The following is a 7,002-nucleotide window of genomic DNA, read 5'->3' as shown; positions in this document are numbered from 1 at the left end:
AACCTAATCTTCCAAATGAGGTACTATTTGCCTAATCCTTACATCTAAGCAACCAAGTCCTGCAAATTTTTCTTCCTAGGTAGTAGTTTTCACATTTATTCTCTCCATTCCACACTTTCCTGGCCCAAAACCTTATCATTTTTCTTCAAACATATTGTGATCAGCTATTTAAGTTACCTTGTCAATGGTCTTGCGAATACCATTATTTCCCTATCTTAAACATTTAATAAATCCTAATGCATATGAGCACAACGGCCTCAGGTTATCCAATCAACTTACATGGCAGCTCAGGCTTTCATAAGCGTGTAAAAGCTACATGGCCTTTCATGACCCACCGTTGGAAGTCAGATGGTATCACCTCTACTATACTCTACTGGACAAAGCAGTCACAAGCCCACCCAGATTCAAGGGACAATGGAAGGAATGTCAAAGAATTTATAACCACGTTTTAAAACCATGGTACCCACCTCTTTTTTTCATATATTATGATCTAGAAAAACTGAACTAGAAGTTCCCCAATTATGCCATTGAACATGCTGTTTTCCGATACTGTGATGGTTAATTTTATGTGTCGGTTTGATTGGGCCATAAGATGCCCAGGCAGCTGGTTAAACATTATTTGTGGATGTGTCTATGAAGGTGTTTCCAGAAAAGATTAACACTTTTTTTTTTTTTTTGAGAGAGAGAGAATGAGAGAGAGCATGAGAGGGAGGAGGGTCAGAGGGAGAAGCAGACTCCCTGCCGAGCAGGGAGCCCGATGCGGGACTCGATCCCGGGACTCCAGGATCGTGACCTGAGCCGAAGGCAGTCGCTTAACCAACTGAGCCACCCCGGCGCCCCAGAAAAGATTAACATTTTAATGAGTAGACTGAGTAAAGCAGATGGCCCTTCCCACTGTGGGTTGGCATCATTCACTCCACTGGGAGAGCCTAAATAGAACAAAAAGGTAAAGGAAGGTTGAATTAATTCTGCCTGACAACTGAGCTAGGACACTGACCTTCTCCTGCCCTTGGCACTCTTGGTTCTCAGGCTTTCAGACCCAGACTGGAACCTTTACTATCAGTTCTTCGACTCTCAGGCCTTCTAACTACACCACTGGCTTTCCTGGGTCTCCAGTTTGCAGATGGTAGATTGTAGGACTTCTCAGCCTCCAAAATCATGTAAACCAATATAATAAATCTCTTCATATGCATCTCCTACTGATTCTGTCTCTCTGGAGAACCACACAATCTCCCCCCAACTCCCTGGAAAACCCCTAACTCATTCCCCTGGTATCACCAAAATATTACTTCCACTGTGAGAGCTTCACTGACAACAAGCATCAAGTGACGGAGAACTCCCTCCATGCCCCAGTAAGATCTTACCTTCTAGACCAGTGCTTCTCAAAGAAAGAGATGACCCAGGATCTTAAGATTCAGACTGACTCAGTAGGTGTAGGATGGAGCCAGAGATTCTGTATTTCTTACAAGCTCCCAGGTGATATCCATGTTGCTATACCAACCACACTTTGAATAGCCAGAGGCCCCTCAAAGAGCCTACTCAAATTGCCAGCTCAGGGTAGAGTGCTCCATCCTAGGAGAGGACTGTGGTACAGGAGCAGGCTACAAAGCATGCATCCAGGAGAGATGCCAGAGTGGAATGGGAAAATTTACCATAGGCACATATGAGCAGGCAGATTGTTAAGAGGCAGGCAAGAGGAAAATTTAGGGTACAAGTCAAAGGAGGGAAGCAGAGAGCGGGTTAACCTCAGAACTAATGAAAGGGGAATATATAAAAGGTTTTTACTGATGAGAGATGGTAGGGAGCTATTAGAGCACGAGGCTAAAATGAACATTTTCCAAAATATTTGTCTGCCCCTCCATTGAGGCCACTGTCTGTACACTGGGTTTTTAAAATTTGCATATCTATATCTAAACTATACTTACCATTAGCTTCCTGAAAACATGAACTGTTTCTATGTATTAGAGAATGGTATTTAAGAGCATACACGTGCTTTCTGGGTCCATAACTTAATTCTACCGCCTGGAGGTTAGGAGGTTTTTGTGTTTGTTTTGTTTTTTGCTTTAGTTTCCTTAAGCATAAAATAAGGGATAATAATAAAATAATAATGATGATGTCTATCCATAGGAATGTTGAGACGATTAAAAGAGAATATGTGTCAAAGTGTTTCGCCTAGAACACAGTCAGCCTTAGGTCAGTATTTGATATTATTACAGAGAGGAAGTATGATGTCTCAAGAGTGTGGGATGAGAATCAAACCACCAGATCAAAAATCCCTACCTCTCCTATTTACTAGCTGTGTGACCCTGGACATGCTTCTCAACTCCTCTAAGCCTCAGTTATTTCAACTACAAACTGAGATGCTAATAGTGCCTCCTTTAGGATTATTAAGAGAATTAGGATTACCCATCCCTGATATGGGCAATACACTTTCAGTGAACACTAGTTAGGGCTGTTAGCAGCAGCCACATAACACACAATCTGGCACATAGTGGGCTTTCCATAAATATTTGTTGAATAACTAAATAAATTAATTAATGTAGAAATGTTGATCTCAGCAGTTTCGCTTTCCTTCAAGAGTTTAAACTATTGTCATGTACTTAAGGAAAAACTTTTCTTAAGACTTATATAAGTGTAAGGGGAAATAGAGACCCCAGGTCCCCTGTATCTTCATTTTCATCTTTTGTTATATATTAAGCTTCCATGTTGTTTCACTTGCAAAATTCTCTCCACCCACTAAAGAATAAAAATTGTACCATAGTTTCCATAACTATGTCTTCTCCTACAAACCACAAGAGAATAGCACAGCATACAATGTCTGGTTGCATACATGCTGAAGAGTGTAAATATCCAAACAATAATAAAAATTAAATGAAGGCAGCTATATCATCACACCATTCCTCATTCACCGACCGCCTGAGAATCTAAGAATGGTGTTGGCTGGGAAAAAAATATGACACTGACCAGCCTGTCAGAATTAGCACAGTGCTACTGTAACGGCAAAAGAATTAATAAGAATAACAGGCCTAGTTCCAATACAAGTGGTGGAAAACTGCTTGCTGACAGAAAGATACAGGATAGGATTCATCTCAGCATTCCACTGAACATTTAAAGTAAAAACCACAGCTCAGCTGCACCCCAAAGAATCTGAGAATTTGGAAGACGTTTGATTACCCCATTTTACAATAAGTGTCTGGACTAGAACCCAAGAGGGGTCACAGCCTCTCCCAACTAGCGAGAAATGTGTTTCGGGTGGTGTGAGGATGTCTTCCTTTATCTCATATTTATGTTGTTAGACATGGGATAAATTCAAACACATTCTGTTTCATGAGTTCAAATGATCTTTCTTCTGTCTTCTATTAAATTTGGGAGTGTTACAAAATTTCAAATTCCAAGAGGGAAATTTTCTACAATTTCTTTCACATGCAATTCAATTCTCTTCCTTCAAAGAATTAGCACCAGGCAGACACTCTAGACACTCCCTCAAAAGAGGCTATGTACATTCCCATGGCTACATATTGCAGACATTTCCATCTTAACAAAGATCCTCCCCACTGTTTTTTTTTTTACCCCCATGGGTTCAGATACACAGTGTTCTTTATATAGTAATGAACTCTATGGCCTATGCAGATAGGGATAACAGAAATCAAATGACGGGACCAGCCATATTCTGCAGATTACGGAGCAAGAGAAAATAATAATCACAAATAAATTTTAGTCTTATTTTCCCAAGTGATGACCCTGAAAACATAAAAAACCATCCACCCCACTCAGTAGTAGTTGAGGTTCACTATTTATACACATCAATAGATAAGGATATGTGGGTTACATTAAGAGTTGGTAGTTGACTTAAGGGGCTGTGGAATATCTCACTTCTGCCTTTCACCAGCCACCCCTTACCAAAAAGCCCTCAAAGACTATGATGAAGGCCAAGAAACCTTTATTAATAACAGGCACTTTGGTCCCCAAATCCCATTATAGAATTCTGGTGAGATGGCCCACACCTCATTGGAGAACCCAACCTCCTAGGAGGATCCAAGTAACCAACCTTCAACACAAAGCCCAGACCTTAATCTCAAATCTATCCATCCCAAGTAAAGGCCTTGCTTTGTGAAGAATAAAAAGCCAAGAGAAAGAAATGTCTGAGAATTTTTTCCTAATATCTAGGGTAGGCTTTTCTATATAGTACACTCTAGACCTTTCTCTGAACTGAGGAAAGGGAAAAAATGCCAAGGAAGATGCTTCCAGGCCTATGTTACCTAGACTCATGGGAAAAGAGAAAGCACCCTTTCCTGACATGGGCTGCCATTTTGGTCAATCCAGAGCCACACTCCCACCTCTTCAATGTAGAATGTGGTAGGTTTGCAACTGAGGTAATCCTTGAGATGAGGACAGAAAAAGGCTCTAAGCTCCCTCAGAAGTCAAAAGGGCTGACAGAATCTATCTAATCAATTATTCCCAACTTAATATGGGGAAGAAGGAACAAGTTATTTTATTTACCAATAAAAACCTAATACCAGCTGCTAAAAATCATAGAGTTTGAATGAGAGATGTTACTGATACAACTACATTGTGCATTTGATATGAAAGCAAGAAAAAAAACTAGAACCACTACCAAATTAATAAAAAGATGTGGGTAAAAAGTGGAAATTTATGTAGTACTCATATAGCTATTTATAAATTCTTATTCAGTGAATAACCAGATAAGATCAATTTTCTCTCTTTTTAACTAAATTATTTTGGAGTTAAGGAATCAAAACCATAATTATTCAATTATTTTTTTCCTTCTTGAATACAATGCTAAAATAGGATTTAATACCCGGGTTCTAAATGAGCCAAAAGATAAGTTAACAAGGGCATAAATGCTGTAGTAAACACCTCCTTCCTGTCCCAATCTTCCCACAGATACTACTAGTTCAACCACAGACTGGGTCTGAAGATAGACTCATTTTCCACAAATTCCTGTAGAGCTGAGAGGGCTCTTTTGAAACAGATGCGTATCCCTGCAGACACAAAATAGAGCTACAGAGGAAATGTTGGGAATAGAAGAGAATATGTAACCTGGGTCCTCACCCAGTGGTGTCTTCCTCGGAATAAAATAAATGTTTCACAGGACAAAATACCCTCCAAAGTTTCTCACTTATTACTATATTCCCCGTAGCCCCAAATTATCTTTTTATGAAACTCATTCCTATTACGAGCAATTAATGGAATACTTCTCCTTATATATAATGTCTCTCTCCCTTATTGGGTAAATGGAAATGTTGCAAATGGCTTATGAAGGTGATCAGTATTACTCACCCATACAGTGTACTGGAGAGATTTTAGCTTCATGTTTTGTTGACACCATTGGCAACATTGTGTTATAATCCTCATAACAACCAGCTCAGTGTATAGTGGTAGTACCACAATGAGTTTCTCCAGAAATTTTCATTAATAGTCATCAATCAGGGAAAATATTTAATGATGGAAGCACCTTACTTCCATTTTAATGTGAGTTATAGGGTCAAAAACTGGTCACTTAGGCCTCCTCCATGGCAGAGAATTCTCTAACTATAAATTCCATGAAAAACTACAACTAATATTTATGGAGCTCTTTCTATGTGCCATTCCTGTTAGAGAGACTTTTTACACATTCTCTCACTCAGTCCACACAATAATCCAGTGAATTAGATGCCATTATATCCTCATTTTACAGATGAAAAACCTTAAAAAGATCTGAATTTAAGCCAAAGCACAATGACTACAGCATGAGCATTTAACCATTATTTTATCCTGCATTCATGATAACTTGAAGTCTGAAAAAAAAAAGCAAAAGACATTGACTATGTAGGCTGCTCATGCCCCTTGCAATCCAGTTCTCTTGGCTGCCTAATATGAACTATTGTAAAATTTATTTTTTGCCCTCCTAGCTCTTTTTCAGGAGGATGAGGGACACATAACCTTACCTGTGTGGGTCAAGTAGCACAACCTTGGAGATTCCATCCACCTGACCAGCAAGAGAAAGATATTTTGTACAGACTCATCTCTTGTCTCGGTATAACAACAATTTAAATTTCTCCTTTAAAGCCCAGTTGCGTGGTTCATCTGTTCTAACTGGCTCTTCTCCTGATTCATGGTGGCTACAAGAGGGAGGTGAGGAAATCCACTTGCTGGGGAAAAACCAAGCAATGTTGTATTAATTAAATTTGCATCACTGTTGTAAATATGCCCAGGGGCCAGGGTGATGAGTGCATTTTATAAATCAAATAAATGAATAATAACTTCTAGAGGTTGCTAAATGTAAAATGTTTGGAGAACAGAAACCAAATAAATCTAAACTGCGGCTGAGGGATACCCTTGATAATTAAAACATACACTGAAAACATAAACCTGATTCATAATCTAAATTAAACTCCATTTCTAGATGGCTTTCCATCTTTATGAAATTTATTACAACAGAAGGTAACCACATGAAAGTCATCCTTAATGAACACAACATTTTTTAACTTTCTGAAATAAAAAGACAAAAAAAGAGAGAGAGAAACATAAAAACTGCCATATTTATAATGATTCCCCTGCATGTACAACATCTCAAATGCTAGGACTTTGCTCTTATCTTTAGGGACTGCCTTTAAAATTCAGAAATTCTTTCTGTGAAAAAGAAAGAAAAAAGGGAGGAAGAAAAGAAGATCAGAAGAGACAGAGGAAAGTAATGGAGTAACGAAAGAAATGGAAAAAAAAATGAAAGGGAGGATTTCAAATATCTGTAAGAACAGACACATTGGAATTAATATATTAAAATGCAAGGTTAAAGGTCACCTAGGCAAGAATGAATTATGTTTATGATTCAAGATACCAAGAAATACAGCATCAATTAAAATTGGGGCAAGTGAAACTGAATTTTTTTTTTAATTTTGTTTTATTATGTTATGTTAGTCACCATAGAGTACATCATTAGTTTTTGATGTAGTGTTCCATGATTCATTGTTTGCATATAACACCCAGGGCTCCATTCAATAC

The sequence above is a fragment of the Leptonychotes weddellii genome, chromosome 2 (genome assembly GCF_054177405.1).
Source record: "Leptonychotes weddellii isolate Sample4059 chromosome 2, ASM5417740v2, whole genome shotgun sequence".
NCBI classification, from domain to species: domain Eukaryota; kingdom Metazoa; phylum Chordata; class Mammalia; order Carnivora; family Phocidae; genus Leptonychotes; species Leptonychotes weddellii.
Note: the sequence above shows the minus strand (reverse complement) of the source record.